Genomic DNA, 18,998 nt, shown 5'->3' on the forward strand with positions numbered 1-18,998 from the left:
TTGGGGGTGATTCTGGTGGACACCCAAAAAACACCATGCGAATTGAAATAAGCCCAATCAAAGCTTATTCGTCATCTTTCTACGCATATTGAAGCGAAAAGACGGTGTTGTGTTATTTTGGTCTCATCCACACACTTTGCAATTTCTGGGTCAATGTGCATTAACACCAAAGAACACGACTTGAAATAAGCGAAACTCAAGATTCTTCTTTCTATGTAGCTGGAACCCAAAACAACCTGTTTCGCTTTGTTTAGGCTTATTACACTTCGCTTTGTTAGGGTTAGGGTTAGGGTGAATGAACACCAAAAGAACAATCCAAGCTTATTCGTCCTCTTTCTATTTAGATGGAACCAAAACACCTATGCTTCATTTGGGCAGATAACAAACATGTCACTCTGTGATTTTTGAGTGAACATGCATTCTAACCCCCAAAACACCAATATGAAAAAAGCCCAATCAGAGCTTTATCATCTTCTTTTTATGTAGATGGAACCCAAAACACCTTTTTGCTTTGGTTGGGGGTGATTCTGGTGGACACCCAAAAAACACCATGCGAATTGAAATAAGCCCAATCAAAGCTTATTCGTCATCTTTCTACGCATATTGAAGCGAAAAGACGGTGTTGTGTTATTTAGGTCTCATTACACACACTTTGCGATTTCTGGGTCAATGTGCATTAACACCAAAGAACACGACTTGAAATAAGCGAAATCCAAGATTCTTCTTTCTATGTAGCTGGAACCCAAAACAACCTGTTTGGCTTTGTTTAGGCTTATTACACTTCGCTTTGCTATTTGTGAGTGAATGAACACCGAAAGAACAATCCAAGCTTATCCGTCCTCTTTCTATTGAGATGGAACCAAAACACCTATGCTTGATTTGGGCTGATAACAAACATGTCACTATGCGATGTTTGGGTGAATGTGCATTCTAACCCCAAAAACACCAATTTAAAATAAGCCCAATCAGAGCTTTATCATCTTCTTTTTATGTGGATGGAACCCAAACCACCTTTTTGCTTTGGTTGGGGGTGATTCTGGTGCACACCCAGAAAACACCATGCGAATTGAAATAAGCCCAATCAAAGCTTATTCGTCGTCTTTCTACGCATATTGAAGCGAAAAGACGGTGTTGTGTTATTTAGGTCTCACTACATACACTTTGATTTCTGGGTCAATGTGCATCAACACCAAAGAACATGACTTGAAATAAGCGAAATCAAAGATTGTTCTTTCTTTATAGCTCATTACACTTCGCTTTCCTTTTTTAAAAAAAAAAAAATATTTATTACTTTTAAACCTTACAAAAAAGAAAAAAGAAAAGAAAAAAGAAAAGATAAAAGAAGAAAGAAACAATACAATACAATATATAAACAATACACAACACAACATTAACACAATAAACTAAACAAAACAGAACAAAAACAATTTAAAACACACATCCTACCATATCAATACCCTATCTTTCATTCCTTTGTTTCAACGACCTCCTCTCACCTCCCTTTTTGTATTCCACTTCTATTAATTGTTTCAGCAATTCCTTTCCATCTTTCTCTATTTTCTATCATATAATTATCTTAACATATTTTAACATTATTTTCCATTAAGGCTATAATGCTTATTTGTGCTTAATTCCTTATAACATTTCTACTAAAGCCATATAACTTCATTCCAACATTTTTCTAACACTCATTAATTTTACAATATTTCTATAAATAGTCTTTAAACTTTTTCCAATCTTCTTCCACCGTCTCTTCTCCCTGGTCTCGGATTCTGCCAGTCATTTCCGCCAATTCCATATAGTCCATCAAGCTGGTTGTCTTCTGTCCGAGGATCTTAACTCTTTCCCAAGTCCCTTCTGCAAGTCTTCTTCGTATTTATACATGCACTTTACTTTGTCTTCTACTGATCTTGTTCTTATTTTCCTTCCTTTGATGCTGAAGAGTAGATCTCGGGGAAACTCCCACCTAGCAATATTTTTATTCCTTCTCAACAGGGCAACCAAATCTCCGTAGTTAAAACTGAGATCCAAAAGATATTTCAGGACGTGTTTCAAAATTCAAAAACCGCGTCAGCTGCAAGGGAGAAAAGGGGCGAGCCAAGGGCTGCCCCGACCTTAAGTGGCCTCTAGAAGGCCCGCCCCTGCCGCCAGCCGATTGGCTGGCGCGCGGGGATGCAAAACAAGGGGAATCCCTGCTTCCCGCGAGGCTGACGCCAGCCTCGTGGGAGTGTGGGCAGGGTCGAGAGTCCGCAACCCCACCTCCTCCTGAAGCTCGGTAGTGGCATTGCGTGGCTATTCCCTCCCCCCCCCCCACAGTGGAATGAATGAAGACACCGGACACAAGTATTTAGGTTAATGGGCGAAAATGGCCACAACTTTATTGATTACAGGTAAGAGAGGTATTGGCTTTAGGCATTGGCCCCTAACCGACTATCCGGTCTAACCGGGAAGGGTTAAACACCAACAGGGGGAGCTACCCGAGATGCATATCCCTAGGCGCTCCCCGAGGGGTTACCGCTCAGGGGCGCGCTTTAGGCCCTAGCCTCCGTAGGTTTCGGACGAGGCGTCGCCCCTCGGAGTCCTTTAACGAACTACCCTTCAAGCATTGGGGGAGGTGATGGCGCTCCTCCCCCCCGATCTCATTTGCATGACAATACCCCGGCCAATGCCTACCGCCACCCGAGCCGCATAAAAGTCGGCTCGCCGCCAATACCCTCAGACCTGTAACCAATCCCTAATTCCCTGAAAAATATCCGCCAACCAGATATCATTGCCAGCATCAGATAGATGCACGCCATCCCAGCGATAGAGCGTATCCTTGTTATACTGAATTTCAGGGTGCTTGATGACCCGTCCGCCCAATGCGGCCACCCTACGCGCAACTGTACGCTCCACAATCCTCCTGGCTTTATCCACCGCCGCGGGTTTCCCTGCGTCCCGCCAAAATCGCCTTTCCAGTAAGGATGACCAAATTATTGTAATGTTTGCGTGGGATGCCCTCAACACCTCCAAATCATTGATAATGTTCCACATTAAATTCACCCCTTTCCTATAAGCCAGGTCGTTCTCGCCCAGTTGTATGACCAAGGCGTCGGGAGAACCTTCATCCGCAATTCTTCTGAATATAGCTGGGAGGAATTCTTCCCAACGCATACCGCGCCTAGTAATCCATGACACTTTGACATTGATAGGTAGTAGGAGGTCAGCATCCCATCGCCTGTGGTCTGCACGTCGTTTACCCCAATGTACGATGCTGTGGCCGACAATCCACAGTCGCACCAGATCTGCACCTGGAATGAGAGAATGAGAGAACCAGGTCAGGAGGAATGCTGGGGGGGGGGGGTGGTTAGGAAAGAAAATTGAGGGGAAATTAAAGAGGCTTCCGGATGTAACCCTTAAAAGCGTTGGATTTCCAACGCCCCATGTCCATAATCCTTTCGGCCGGTAAACCCATATGGACGGCGGTGGTCGCCGCCCCGATGCGGAAAGAGTGCGCGGCGTACTCTTCATGTGGGAGACCGATGGCCGCGATCGCTTTGCGCATGACCCTCGTGAACTGATGTTTAGAAAGGAGGGAACCGTCGGAATGTACGAAAAAGGGGCCATTTGATTTAGGTCTTACACACAGATATTTCCTGGCATCTTTCACAGGGCAGGGGCCAGCCTTCTGAGTTGCCTGGAGGCGAACCAAGGCCCCCTTGCCGAGCTGATCAGTCTTGGAACTACGGATTTTTAATATCACATGCGAGCTGGCTACAGTAACATTCTCCAACAATAGACCCCTATAGGCTGCTCGGTCCTCACAGACCACCTCGCCTATGCGCAAGGCGCCAAAGAATGCGAAAGAAAATGCTGCGGAGAATAATCTGGCTTCATATCTTGACCAACAGAGGGCCCTTAGCTTCCTGCGGATTTGGGTGAGTATGTCGAGTGTTATTGGCCTTCTCCTGTCTTGGCCATGAGGTCTGGACCTGCGCCAGCCCTCAAGCATTTTTCACACAACAAAATGTGAACAGGGATCAACGGAAAACAAGGCTTTAGAAAAGAAGGATATCGCTGCTGAATGGATATTGAGGGTTTTGGGGGCCCGGCCTAGGTCGCGAAGGTGAACCATATACTCTATGACTTCCGACTTGGATGGAGGCCTGCCAAGTTTAAACCGCTCCTTTTTCCTGCGGAAAGATGTAAAGTCTAGCCAAGCCTTATTATATGATCTTAGGGTAGAAGGTGCCAGCGCAGACAATACTCCCTTTATTGCTTCTCGTTGCCAATACTCCAGAGGTGCTCCGGAAATGGTTGCGGCAGCTGCTGCACATCCGGCGCCAACGAGCGAAAGCGTTCCATCTGGAAACGAGATAAAGCATCCGCGATGTTATTATCTATACCAGGGACGAACTTGGCTGAAGCGTGAAGGTTCAACCGCAGGCATGACAGGACGAAATACCGCAAAAGGGACGCTACTCTAGGTGAATGTGACGACTGCTTGTTCATAACCGAAACAACCGCTAGGTTGTCCGTCCAGAAACAGACTCTATGGTTTTCGAACTGGGCCCCCCATATGTGGATTGCAACTACAATGGGGAAGAATTCCAGAAATGTCAGATCACGTAGAATTGGCTTTCCTTGCCAAGAGGGAGGCCATTGCTGAGCACACCATTGACCCCTGAAGTAAACACCGAAACCCAGGGACCCGGCTGCATCCGAACGTACCTGGAAATCCAACTGCAGGGCCAAACTATCCTGCCACAGGGATATGCCGTTAAAACCATCTAAGAATTGCAACCAAACTTGAAGGTCTGCCTTTACTGCCTTAGAAAGGCGAACCCTATGATGTGGAGACCGTAAACCCGCGGACAGCTTTGCTAGACGGCCGCAAAAGGGACAGCCGGGGGAAACCACACGGCATGCGAAGTTGAGGTGCCCCAGGAGGGATTGAATTTGCCTCAGGGTGACCTTTTTTAAAGGTAGCATTTGGCCAATAAACTCTCTTAGGGCAACCAACTTCTCGACTGGTAAGCGCGAAGTTTGGGCCAGCGTGTCAAGTTCAATACCCAGGTAAGTCATGGTCGTGACCGGACCCTCGGTCTTCTCGCTTGCCAGAGGGACCCCCAGGTCACTGGCTAAGGACTCAAAAGCCTGAAGCAGGGTCCTGCACTCATCAGCGTTACTCGCCACCAAAATAAAGTCATCCAGATAGTGACCCACCCCCTCGGCGCCAATTCTAAATTTTAGGGCCCATTCCAGGAATGTGCTGAAAGTCTCAAAAGCGGCACAGGCAATAGAACAACCCATAGGCATTGCTTTATCTATGAAGTAAGCTCCCTGGAATTTGAAGCCCAACCAACGGTAGTCGTCTGGGTGAACCGGGAGAAGGCGAAAGGCCGACTCAATGTCGCATTTTGCCAGAAAGGCGCCCCTACCAAAACTCCTTACCAACCGCACAGCTTGATCGAAAGAAGCATACTTCACCGTGCACATTTCCTGTGGAATGGCGTCATTAACTGAGGCTCCCTTGGGATAAGAAAGGTTATGTATCATTCGACATTCTCCGGGGGTCTTCTTAGGGACAATACCGAGCGGGGAAATATGCAGCTCATCAATGGGAGGTATTGTGAATGGGCCGGCCACCCTCCCGGCGGCTATCTCCTTTTGGATCTTTTTTGTAGCAATGTCGGGTCTCTCTAGAACTGATTTCTGATGGGGGGGCAACCGGCATTGGGGGTGAAAGCAACGGGGATTCTAAAACCCTGTGAAAACCCTTCATCTAGCAGACGGGCAGCTTGTCTATTTGGGTACAACTTCAACAGTGCTCTCAGGGGCCGTAATTTTATGGGGGAGTATGCTAGGCTAAGTGAAACATTAGTATCGAGACCCAGTCGGCCCTTGGGCGGGACCGGAAGGTCCAGCGGGGGCACCTCGATTACCCCGGGTGAGGTGACCCCTGCCTCCTCGAAAGGGCTGCTGCTTCCCTTTGTAGCAGTTGATTGCCGGGTGGCTGCCTAAGCACTTATCACATTCGTGCAAGTACTTACAGGCTGCGCGCTGACAGGTACCCTTGTTGAAGTCCCAGCACTGTCTACGGCGTTGAGACTCCACCTTACCAGATTTCGGCTGATCAGAAGTTTTCTTTTCGATGTTAGGCCCCACATGTTCCATCCAGCAGTTATTGTCCTTTTGGTCCCAGCGCGTTGAAGACAGTAGCGAGGCATTCCTCCGAAAGTCCTCATCATACGACATGGCGGCCTCATCTCCCGCCAATTCCCGCGCCCTCCTGACGTGCGCCAGGTAGGACGCGAGGTGCATGCCTCGTTTTGGATAACATCCTGACACTACTGCCATAAAAACTTGATACCCATTAAGCCAGTTCTCAAAAGTTCGCTCCACCTGGGGGGTCCTGTACCTCTTTTTACCGTAGTACCTCCTTTTCTCCCCTTTTCCCTTAACCTGAGTTGGGGGTAACAACGAAAACATGTCTACGTAATCGCCATTCAATAACTTATTCCTCTTCCTCTTAGAGAGGTGATTCCCCAAAATAAAGTCAGTGGCGGCATTGGTTGAGACTTTTACGTCCTGGACTAGGGCCCCATCCTTCCAGTCAAGAGTGCCGTTGAAGGTTTTCCGATGTGAATTGGCCCTCCTTTCATGGACCCACAGTGGGGCTCCTGTGTCCTCCCCTTCCCCCCAGTATGTCTCCATTGGAGCGTCACTATCCCCGTCTGAGGAAGAAGTACCTGTCTCTTTCTCGGAGTCAGAAGTGTCTCTCCTCTTGCTCTTCTTAGACCGATGCTTCTTCTTCGCCTTCCGTTTTCCACTATGCGATAAACCGTCACTCGGGGCTGTGTCATTGACAGCCGGGGCTGCCTGCTGTGGGGACAGCTCCTCATCCGATGTTGACCCCTCCGAGGAGCTCTGCTGCCCTGGGTTGTCCTGAAAAACACTAGGAACATCGGTTACCTCTTGCTGTGGGACTGCAGGGGAAGCCGCTGAAGGCCTGGCCTTCTGCGTATTGGCCCTAGCCTTTTGAGCGGATGCCTTACCCTTCTGCGAACCTGGCTTAGATTTTTGTGCACTCGCAGTTTGCAAGCGTGTCCGAGGCCTGCTGGCGGCATGCTGATCTGAGATAGCTGCACTAGTGGAGGGCCCATCCTGCCCCTGCTGACTGGGGGGGGTGTCAGGTATACAATCTTGTGACACTTCCACTATGTTCGGAGAGGGAGTGATAGGTGCCCTGCACTGTGCATAAAAAGATTGCAGCGCGGAAAAAAGCTGAGCTAGAGCCTGAGGGTTGCAAGGACCTGTTGGCACCAACCTGGGTTGCAAGGACCTGTTGGCTTGGGGATTGCCGTTGCTCTCCATAATAGAGTAGAAAGCTGCAAATCGGCGAGGGAACACTAGTTAGGTTAAGCGAATCACCAACTACCGAGTGGTTTTAAGAAAGCACCTCAAGCTGACCGTTACCAAGCTTATAACTTGTCAGGGTCCTGCTTTAATCTCTTGGCCTATTTATTTAATTATTTATTTATGCAATTTAACCCCCTAATTACTCTGATCGGCTTGCTCTGTTTTTTTAAAATTTATTTATTTATTTATTTATTATTATTATTTTAGTAACTAAGACAAAGTATTACCAATCAAAATATTTTCGTTGTTTGGACACTTGTTCAATTATCCGAAATAAATGCAAACTGCTGTGAAGTCCCCAACTACTAGGGGAAAACAAGCTAACCAAGAGTGGTCACTGACTAATAAGTAAACAAATGGAGGAAGGCAGAAATCCAAGGTGCAGCCGATTGCTGACTGGAAGCGATAAATTCAGGGGAAGGTATGAGCTAACAATTAAACAGTTGGCACTGGTGATTGGCAGGGAAATAAAATGCTACATAAACTGTATAGCAATTGAGGAATAAAGGACCACGAAATAAGAAGGCTATTTTGCTGCAACTGTTATAGAAAGAATAAGGGCTAGCGGAATAAAGCGCAAATTAAAACAGCAAAGGCTGATAACAACTGAAGGTCAATGAAGGAATAAAGGCAATTTTCTTCACGAGGAACACCGAAGAAAGTATCCAGAAAAAAACCCACAAAAACTTCACAGGCAAGGTACTAAGAGAAGCGGTGAGACTCAGTGCACTTCCGACTACAATTGCCTCACTTAAAATGGCCGCCGCCGAGGCCACGTGGTACAGCCAAAATGGCGGCCGGCCAGGTCGCTGCCTGGGCAACCAGGACGCCGGAATTTAAACTGCCGCTAAGGATGCCCCCGATTACCCCCCCTAGGCTTAAAATACCGCTGAGGGTGTCCCTTATAGCCTTCCGACCTATGAATGTCTGAGGCCAAGCTCCACGGGGTGCAGTAAAACAAAAGGCGGGTTTGGGCCAAAAGAACAAAGAACGTAAAAGAACGCACCGGCGCTCCGGCTTGGAGCCCGCTCACCCTCTCAAAGCTACCCCTTTCGCCCCCCCCCCCGCTCCCGCTTGGAACCTTTAGTGAGCGCTGCAGCGGCTCACTATCGACGATCCTTAAAAGGGGCCCCCTATGGAGCGCTTTAGGCTCGCGTGGAGAGACGCGGCAGGCGGGCAACGAAAAGAGGCAGAGAGGCGACGGCTCCGACGCTCGGAAAATTTCCGAGCGCAGCGGCTCCTCGCGCTCGAGATCCGGTGAAGCGGGGCGGCTCGCGGGGCTGAGGAATCCTGTGTACTTCAATCCACCAGAGGTAAGAGGCGCGAAGAGCGAGCAAGGAGGCAGCAGCGCGAAGAGCGATCAAACCGCGTCAGCTGCAAGGGAGAAAAGGGGCGAGCCAAGGGCTGCCCCGACCTTAAGTGGCCTCTAGAAGGCCCGCCCCTGCCGCCAGCCGATTGGCTGGCGCGCGGGGATGCAAAACAAGGGGAATCCCTGCTTCCCGCGAGGCTGACGCCAGCCCCGCGGGAGTGTGGGTGGGGTCGAGAGCCCGCAACCCCACCTCCTCCTGCAGCTCGGTAGTGGCATTGATGCTGAAGAGTAGATCTCGGGGAAACTCCCACCTAGCAATATTTTTATTCCTTCTCAACAGGGCAACCAAATCTCCATAGTTAAAACTGAGATCCAAAAGATATTTCAGGACGTGTTTCAAAATTCCTCCAAATCTAAAGGCCCCCACAACTCCAATCTCCTCCTGACCCAAGTCCAGGCCCCAAAAGTCAGCAAATCCCTGCGTGAGGGGATCTATCAACCTTTCCTTCTCCAGTCCAAGCAGGGCTCCAATCCTCAAAATCTGACTTTCTCTAAATTCAATCATGGAAGGCATCAACTTATAGTCATCAAATTGCATCTGTAAGGCTGGGGCTCTCTCCCTCTCCACTTCTGTTACTTTAGGTTCAACGACAACAACTTTCTCCCTAGCCTTCTCCACAATTTGCCATGTCAAAGTAGATTCCTGTGTCGATTCCTGAATAGTTTCTGTATTAATGCTCACTTTTTGTTCCAAATTGGTCACTTTTTGTCCCAAATTATCAATTTTGGTAGTTATCACATCCACCTTCTTGTGGAGCTGTTCCAATGAGTCATTTGTCTTACATAATGCAACCACTAAGGCTTCTTCTGTCGACATTCTTAACCAATTCAAGGTCAGTCCCAGGCTTTTTATCTTGCAGCTGGAAATTCCCCCAGCTCAGCTCTTGTAACAGTTTCAAAAGCTTCCTCTAGAGGGAAACAGTTTCTATTTGTATTAATCCTTTTAAACACAGTTCAAACAATAAAGTTAGTTTCAATTTTCAGTTACTTTTACTCCTTTTTAAACGCAGAAGAAGACAATGGAACCAATGTATTTCTCTTATTTAACTAGCTGTCAACGAACGTTCTATTCACAGTCAATGAACATTCCAAGAACGTCAGTCTTACTAGCAGCCCATTTCCAGGTTCAGAGCGGTGGTAATTTGACTTTCTTCACTCTCTCCTGCAGGCTTACGCAATCCAAAATTTCCCCCCTCTTCTCCTGCTTCCAAGGGGGGTTTAATGATTTTAGCCGATGGAAGTTTAATCCTTTACGGAAGGCTTTCCAAGACTTTAGCTTGCAGCCCCTTTTCCTTCAGTCTATTTACAAAAGGGGAAGGTGGACTTCCTGTTTTGAACCTCCCTGTTTCGGTGCCAAATTAAGACTTTTAAAGATCCAATTCTCCGCTCTACTCACGGGTAGTTGTTTTAAGATCAAATTGTCCACAGGAAAAAGTCAGCGCTCTCCAGCAACAGCAATGCGGCTTCGCTCCGTGAAAGAAGCAGTCAATTCGAAGCACCGCGCCACTCACCCCACGTCGCTCCAGATCCCCAAAACCGGGTTTCCCCGCGAGTAGGGGAGGCGCAAAAGGTGCCAGCCGAATCCCAGGTTCACAGGCGTCACCCGCCTGTGATTTTTAGAGGGTCTCCGCCTTCGCCGTGGCGGCCAGACCCGAATTTCCACGATCAGAGGAATTCTGCCATTACCGGAGGCGCTAACCTGGAAGTCTACACTGTTTGGTTTTGTTTAGGCTTATTACACTTCGCTTTCCTAGGGTTAGGGTTAGGGTTAAGGTGAATGAACACTGAAAGAACAATCCAAGCTTATTCGTCCTCTTTCTATTGATATGGAACCAAAGCACCTATGCTTGATTTGGGCTGATAACAAGCATTTCACTCACCGATTTTTGGGTGAATGTCGCATTCTAACCCCAAAAACATCAATTTGAAATAAGCCCAATCAGAGCTTTATCATCTTCTTTTTATGTAGATGGAACCCAAAACATCTTTTTGCTTTGGTTGCGGGTGAATCTGGTGCACACCCAAAAAACACCTTGCGAATTGAAATAAGCCCAATCAAAGCTTATTCGTCGTCTCTCCATGCATATGGAAGCGAAAAGACGGTGTGTTATTTTGGTCTCATTACACACACTTTGCGATTTCTGGGTCAATGTGCATTAACACCAAATAACACGACTTGAAATAAGCGAAATCCAAGATTCTTCTTTCTATGTAGCTGGAACCCAAAACAACCTGTTTGGCTTTGTTTAGGATTATTACACTTCGCTTTGCTAGGGTTAGTGTTAGTGTTAGGGTTAGGGTGAATGAACACCGAAAGAACAATCCAAGCTTATTTGTCCTCTTTCTATTGAGATGGAACCAAAACACCTATGCTTGTAGAGGGATCCGCTCCGTGGGAATCGGGTCGAACCGCTACGGCGAAGCGGAGACCCTTTTTAAATTGCAGGTGGGGTGAAGCCTGTGAACGTGGGGCTCGGTGGGCACCTTTCACGCCCCCCCCAACTCGCAAGGGGACCCGACTACGGGCTCCGGAGCGAAGCGGGCGAGTGGCGCAGTGCTGAGAGCAGACTGCTACCTCCACGGAGTGAAGCCGCATAGCTGTTACCGGAGAGCGCTGACTTCTTCCTGAGACAATTCGACTCTAAAAACAACTACCCGTGAGTAGGATTAATTGGAAAAGGCAAGAAGAAAAGGGCTTTAAATTTGGCACCAAAGCGGGAAGGTATAAACAGGAAGTCTGCCTTCCGCTTTTGTAAATAGACTAAAGCAAAGAAGCTCTAAGCTAAAGCCTGGGAAAATTGATTTGAAAGGACTAAAACCCCAACACCCAAGTAAGCGATACCCCCCTTTGATGCAGGAGAAGAGGGGGGAGAGATTTGAACTATGTTTACCTTCAAGAGAGAGGGAAGGAAATAAAGATCTACTGCTCAAAACCTGGGAACGGACTGCCAATGGACAGTAAGATTGCCTTTTTTGAAAGTTTCTGGACAGAGCAACTTTTGACAGCTAGCTCTGCAAAGGAGATACATTGTTTTTGGTTGTCTTCTCCGGATCTTAGAAAGGAAGGAAGTAACTGAAAAGTATCAGAAATTGAAACTGACTTTTATTTTGGTTTTTCTGTTTGAAGTGGGGGTCTTAAAGTGCTACTTTGGAACATAACAACTTTAGACTGATACTGTGTCCCCCTAGAGGAAGTTTCTGAAACTATTAACAATTAGGCCAGGGGAATTTTCCACTTAAAAACAAGTTGCCGTGGGACTGACCTTGGGTTTTCAATTGAAGTGTTATGGCAGATGGAAAAGAAAAAGCAGACTATCCTTTAGACAAAACAACGAGGTCTGGGAAATCTTGGCAGCAAAGACTGTCAACATCAGTTGTGCATCCACACAATCTAAGCCAAAAGGTATGTCCATCTGAAGAACTTCTTGCAGTTGCATTAAGCAAGATAAATGAATCATTGGAGAAATTAAGTAAACAGGTGGTTGAAGCATCAACTAAAATTGATCAAAATACTATAAGTATTAACAATTTGGGACAAAAGGTAAATACCAATACAGAAACCATTGAGAAACTGCTACAGGAATCTACTTTGACTCGACAGACAGCTGAAGAAGCTAAGGAAAAAGCAGCTGCAGTAGAGGAGAATATTCCAGGCATACAGAGGCAGCTGGAGGACCATAGGTCAACCTTTTCTATGATTGAACTTAAGGAGAAACAAACTAATTTGAGGATCAGAGCTGTGCCTGAGTTAGAGAAGGATAATTTGACAGACTTTCTTATGCAGGAATTTGCAGACTTCTGGGAACTGGATCCGGGAAAAGAAGGATTTAAGATCATGAGTGCTTTTAGACTTGGAAGAGGGGGGAAGAAGAACAGGGTGAGAGACTGTTTGATTACCCTCCGATCAAAAGAGGAGAGAGACAAAATTTTGGGTCTGCACTTCCAGAAGACCTTAGAAATACATCAGTCGAGACTATAAGATCAAAAATCAAATACGTAAGGGAGGAAGATATTCGATACTTACCAAAAGGGTGGAGGGGAGTCCAGGGCCCAGTAGAGCCCAACAGATTATGATTTTTTATTATGGTTTTTTACGTTGTAGAATTTAGGGAAGAGAACACTGTTGTATTTTTTTTTGTTGTATTTGTTGTATTTGTTTATTTTTACTTGTCTTTATATAACTTGAATAAAAATGTATTTTAAAAAAAATAGAAATACATCAGTCGAGAGTTGAGATATTTAAAGATATCCCTAAACATCTTTTGGACCTTAGGTCCAACTACGGAGATTTGGTTGCCCTGTTGAGAAGGAACAGACTTATCTTCAGGTGGGAATTTCCCCAAGGCCTATCTTTTAGGTTTAAAGGAAGAAAGATAAAAATAAGATCAGTGGAAGACAAAGAAAAATTTCTGAAAGACTACGGAGAAGACCTACAGAAAGAATCTGGAGAAGAGCCAAGAGCACTGGACAGAGAATCATTTGACAGAGGCCTAGAGCAAACAGCATTGGTCAGAGGATCACCAAAAAGAGGAATACTAGATATATCAAGACTATCTTTTGGATTGGACTGTCCAGAGAAAGAAATAGCAACACCGCCGACAGAACAAGAGCAAGCACTTGGTACAGTTGGAGAAAAAGTAGAATAATTACATCATGGCCCTGCAACTATTGAGCTGGAATACAAATGGTTTGAACTCCCCTCAAAAAAGGAAAAAAGTCTTTCACCTACTAAAAAAGGAACAATTGGACTTGATTTGCCTACAGGAAACACATGTGATAAGGTTCCACAGAAAAGTATTGACTAATAAAAGATTGGGTCAAGAATTTATCTCTTCAGACAAAGTAAAAAAAAAAGAGGAGTAGTAATTTACGCAAAGGAGAGCCTATCACCGGAATTTATATTTAAAGATGATCAAGGAAGATTTGTGGCAATTGAAATTCAATTACAAGGAGAGAAATTCTTGATAGTAGGCGTCTATGCTCCGAATGAGGGAAAATCAGAATTTTTTTAAAAAGTTGCATGAAATCTTGTTGGACTATCTGGACTACAATATCATTATGATGGGGGACATGAATGGAGTGGTATCTACAAACATGGACAAGGCACAGAGACAGGTAGTTACTAAGGACGGTAGACTACCAAAAACCTTTTTTGAGATGGCTGACAATATGGACTTAGTTGATATTTGGAGAACAAAGAACCCCCTGGGTAGAGAGGGAACTTACTTCTCTGAAGCCAAAATGACATGGACAAGAATTGACCAAATTTGGATAACTAGAGGACTGGCTCCAAAGACTAGAAAAGTGGAAATTTGTCCTAAAACTTGCTCTGACCATAATGCGGTGAAAATGGAGATGAAATTAACACCAACTGGCTCCTTCAGATGGAGGATGAATGACACCTTGTTTAGAGATGAAGAAGTGACCAAGAAGGCCCAAAAAACTTTGAGAGACTATTTTGAGATAAATATGAATACTACTGTTGAAAAAAGAGTAATCTGGGATGCAAGTAAAGCGGTCATGAGAGGGTTTCTGATTCAACAAAATGCAGTAAAGAAGAGAACTCAAAATGAGAAAAAAGATAAAATTTTGGAGAAAATAAAAGAAGGCGAGAAGAAATTGAGAGCGAAACCAAAGGCGCAAGAGATTCTGAGAGAAATAAAGCTACATCAAGTACAATATATGAAAATGATGAACCAAGAAATTGAGTGGAAAATTAAACAGATGAGACAAAAGACATTTGAATTGGCTAATAAATGTGGGAAATTGCTAGCCTGGCAAATGAAAAAAAGACAAAAACTTAACACCATTACAAATTTGGAAGTGGAAAGAAAGAATATACAGAATCCAGTGGAGATTAGAAAATGTTTCCAGAGATACTTTAAACAACTATATACACAAGGGCCGCAGAAAGAGATTGATATAGATCAATTTTTGAAAACAAATGGACTACAGAAAATCTCTCAAGAAAATAAGTTAATGTTGAACTATAAAATAACGGAACAGGAGGTAGAAGGTGCCATCCAGAATATGCAACTGGGTAAATCTCCAGGGCCGGACGGCTTAACTTCAAAATTTTATAGATCCTTGAAACACTGGATAATTCAACCACTAAAGGAAGTTTGTAATGGAATTTTGGAGGGGGAAAAAGCACCAGAGTCGTGGAAGGAAGCTTACATTACACTTATACCGAAAACTGAGTCTGAGAAGAAACAACTTAAGAACTACCGCCCCATATCTCTGCTTAATGTGGATTATAAAATTTTTGCAGATATTTTGGCTAAAAGATTTTTAAAAGTACTAGCGGAAGAGATACATAAAGACCAAGCAGGCTTTCTCCCGGGCAGACACTTGTCTGACAACACGAGAAATATAATTAATATTTTAGAAAAATTACAAGTGAACATTAATACTAAAGCAGTTTTGATATTTGTAGATGCGGAGAAAGCTTTTGACAACATTTCTTGGAGTTTTATGAAGAAAAATCTTCAGGGGATGGGGATTGGCCAAGGTTTTGGAAACGGTATAGGTGCAATTTATTCAGAACAAAAGGCTAAACTAATTGTTAACAATGTGGTGACGGAGGAATTTAAGATAGAGAAAGGGACACGACAAGGTTGCCCAATTTCCCCATTGCTGTTTATCTCGGTCCTGGAGGTTCTCCTAAATATGTTCAGAAGGGACCAACTGGTCAAAGGTATACAAGTCGGAGCTAAACAGTACAAATTGAAAGCATTTGCTGATGATTTAGTATTGACACTAGAGGAGCCGGAATCTAGTACCAAAAGAGTACTTGAACTGATTCAAGAATTTGGTCAGGTTGCAGGATTTAAGTTGAACAAGTTTAAAACCAAGGTTTTAGAGAAAAATCTAACCGCGATTGAGAAAGAGAGGTTTCAGAAGGAGACAGGTTTAACGCTGGTTAAGAAAGTAAAATACCTGGGGGTTAATATGACTGCTAAGAATGTGAATTTATTTAAAGATAACTATGAAAAATGCTGGTCAGAAGTGAAAAAGGATTTAGAAATATGGTCAAACTTGAAGCTTTCCTTGCTAGGCCATATTGCTGTTATAAAAATGAATGTATTGCCAAGAATGTTGTTTTTGTTTCAATCATTGCAAATTTTGGATAAAACGGACTGTTTCAAGAAGTGGCAGAGAGATATCTCTAGATTTGTCTGGCAGGGCAAGAAGCCTAGAATAAAATTTAAAATACTAACGGATGCAGAGGAAAGAGGTGGATTTGCCCTGCCAGACCTTAAACTTTACTATGAATCAGCCTCATTTTGCTGGCTGAAAGAATGGCTGCTTCTTGAGAACACAGACATTTTGGATCTAGAAGGCTTTAATAATGTATTTGGGTGGCATGCATATTTGTGGTACGATAAGGTCAAAGCACACAAAGCATTTAAAAACCACATTGTCAGGAAAGCACTGTTTAATGTCTGGATAAGATATAAAGATCTACTTGAAAGTAAAACCCCAAGGTGGTTGTCACCGATGGAAGCAAAGGCTCAGAAGAAGCTGAATATGGAGGCCAAATGGCCGAAATATTGGGAGATTTTGGAACAAAAAGGAGATAAACTGAAATTGCAGAGCTTTGAGAAACTAAAAGATAAAGTGCGAGATTGGCTTCATTACTATCAAATAAGGGAGGCTTACAATCTGAACAAAAAAATCGGCTTCCAGGTGGAAAAATCAAAATTAGAAACAGAACTGTTAGATCCCAAAACTAAGATACTATCAAGAATGTATAACTTGCTGTTGAAATGGAATACTCAGGATGAAATGGTGAAATTTGTTATGATAAAATCAGCACAAGATGTTGGACACAACATTATGTTTGCTGACTGGGAACAGTTATGGACCACAGGTATGAAATTTACGGCATGTAATGCCTTAAGAGAGAATATTATGAAAATGATATACAGGTGGTACATGACACCAGTCAAGCTTGCAAAAATATATCATTTGCCCGATAATAAGTGTTGGAAATGTAAAGAAAATGAAGGTACATTCTTTCACCTTTGGTGGACATGCCCAAGGATTAAGGCTTTCTGGGAGATGATCTATAATGAAATGAAAAAGCTATTTAAATATACCTTCTTGAATAAACCAGAGGCCTTTCTCCTGGGAATGGTCAGCCAATTGGTGTCAAAGAAGGATAGAACTTTCTTTATGTATGCAACAACAGCAGCAAGAATACTCATCGCAAAGTATTGGAAGACGCAAGATCTACCAACCCGGGAAGAATGGCAGATAAAGTTGATGGACTATATGGAACTAGCGGAAATGACGGGCAGAATCCGAGACCAGGGAGAAGAGTCGGTAGATGAAGATTGGAAGAAATTTAAAGACTATTTACAGAAACACTGTAAAATTAAGGAATGTTAGAGGGATGCTGGAATGAAGCTATGTGGTTTTAGCAATAATGTTATTAAGGGGTATGTAAAGGTGGATTGTTAATGGGTGAAAATGTAAAGTCACAATATATTAAGATAAAATATTAAGATAAAGGCAAAAAGGGTAAGGACTTGCTGAAACAACTACTGAACTAGAATACAAAAAAGGGAGGTGTGAGGTGGTCAGGGAAATAAGCAAATAAAAGACAAGACATGGAAAGATTGATTTATTTTTAATTGTTTTTTTCTTTATTTTTCTGTATTTTGTATCTTTTGTTTTTTCTTTTTCTTCTCTTTTCATTTTATTTTTGTAATTTCATTGAAACTTTAATAAATATTATTCAAAAAAAACCCAAAACACTTATGCTTGATTTGGGCTGATAACAAGCATTTCACTCATCGATTTTTGGGTGAATGTGCATTCTAACCCCAAAAACTCCAATTTGAAATAAGCCCAATCAGAGCTTGATCATCTTCTTTTTATGTAGATGGAACTCAAAACATCTTTTTGCTTTGGTTGGGGGTGATTCTGGTGCACACCCAAAAACACCATGCGAATTGAAATAAGCCCAATCAAAGCTTATTCGTCGTCTTTCCATGCATATGGAAGCGAAAAGACGGTGTTGTGTTATTTTGGTCTCATTACAAACACTTTGCGATTTCTGGGTCAATGTGCATTAACACCAAAGAACACGACTTGGAATAAGCAAAATCCAAGATTCTTCTTTCTTTGTAGCTGGAACCCAAAACAACCTGTTTGGCTTTGTTTAGGATTATTACACATCACTTTGCTAGGGTTAGTGTTAGGGTTAGGGTTAGGGTTAGGGTTAGGGTTAGGGTTAGGGTTAGGGTTAGGGTGAATGAACACCGAAAGAACAATCCAAGCTTATTCGTCCTCTTTCTATTGAGATGGAACCAAAACACCTATGCTTGATTTGGGTTGATAACAAACATCTCACTCTGCGATTTTTGGGTGAATGTGCATTCTAACCCCAAAAACTCCAATTTGAAATGAGCCCAATCAGAGCTTGATCATCTTCTTTTTATGTAGATCAAACCCAAAACACCTTTTTGCTTTGGTTGGGGGTGATTCTGGTGCACACCCAAAAAAACACCATGCGAATTGAAATAAGCCCAATCAAAGCTTATTCATCGTCTTTCTACGCATATGGAAGCGAAAAGACGGTGTTGTGTTATTTAGGTCTCATTACACACACTTTGCGATTTCTGGGTCAATGTGCATTAACACCAAAGAACACGACTTGAAATAAGCGAAATCCAAGATTCTTCTTTCTATGTAGCTGGAACAAAAACAACCTGTTTGGTTTTGTTTAGGCTTATTACACTTCGCTTTGCTAGGTTTAGGTTTAGGGTTAAGGTTAGGGTTAGGGTTAGGGCCGCTCCCTTTCATGCCAACTCCATCTGGCCTAGGGGGCGGAGTCTGCACTCACCGCCACAGCTTAAGAGGCCTGAGGGAGGCTTCCAGGACACTGCTGCCGCTGCTGCTCTAGTGAATGCTGGGTGGGGCGCTCCCTTTCCTGCCAACTCCATCTGGCCTAGGGGGCGGAACCTGCACTCACCGCCACAGCTTGAGGGCCTCCATCAAGGCCTCCGGGACACTGCTGCTGTTCTAGTGAGTGCTGGGTGGGCCGCTCCCTTTCCTGCCAACTCCATCTGGCCTATGGGGCGGAGCCTGCACACACCGCCACAGCATAAGAGGCCTGAGGGAGGCTGCTACTGAGACAATCTGTGATGGGCGCTGTCAAGTGGGCGAAGTTCTTGATGAACTTCCTGTAGAAGTTGCTGAACCCTAGGAACTTGCCGCT

At 44.2% G+C, this 18,998-nt stretch overlaps 1 long non-coding RNA gene across 1 annotated transcript; it reads left to right on the forward strand.

Moving 5' to 3' along the window:
* Window positions 1-416: 416 nt before the first annotated feature.
* On the forward strand, window positions 417-18,489 carry LOC310835990. Its single transcript, XR_014559810.1, has 3 exons — window positions 417-917; window positions 11,021-11,049; window positions 18,028-18,489. It is a non-coding gene; the product is annotated as an uncharacterized lncRNA (long non-coding RNA).
* The last annotated feature ends 509 nt before the right edge of the window (window positions 18,490-18,998 follow it).

This window comes from Podarcis gaigeae (genome assembly GCF_964106915.1).
Source record: "Podarcis gaigeae genome assembly, chromosome: W".
Lineage (NCBI taxonomy): Eukaryota > Metazoa > Chordata > Lepidosauria > Squamata > Lacertidae > Podarcis > Podarcis gaigeae.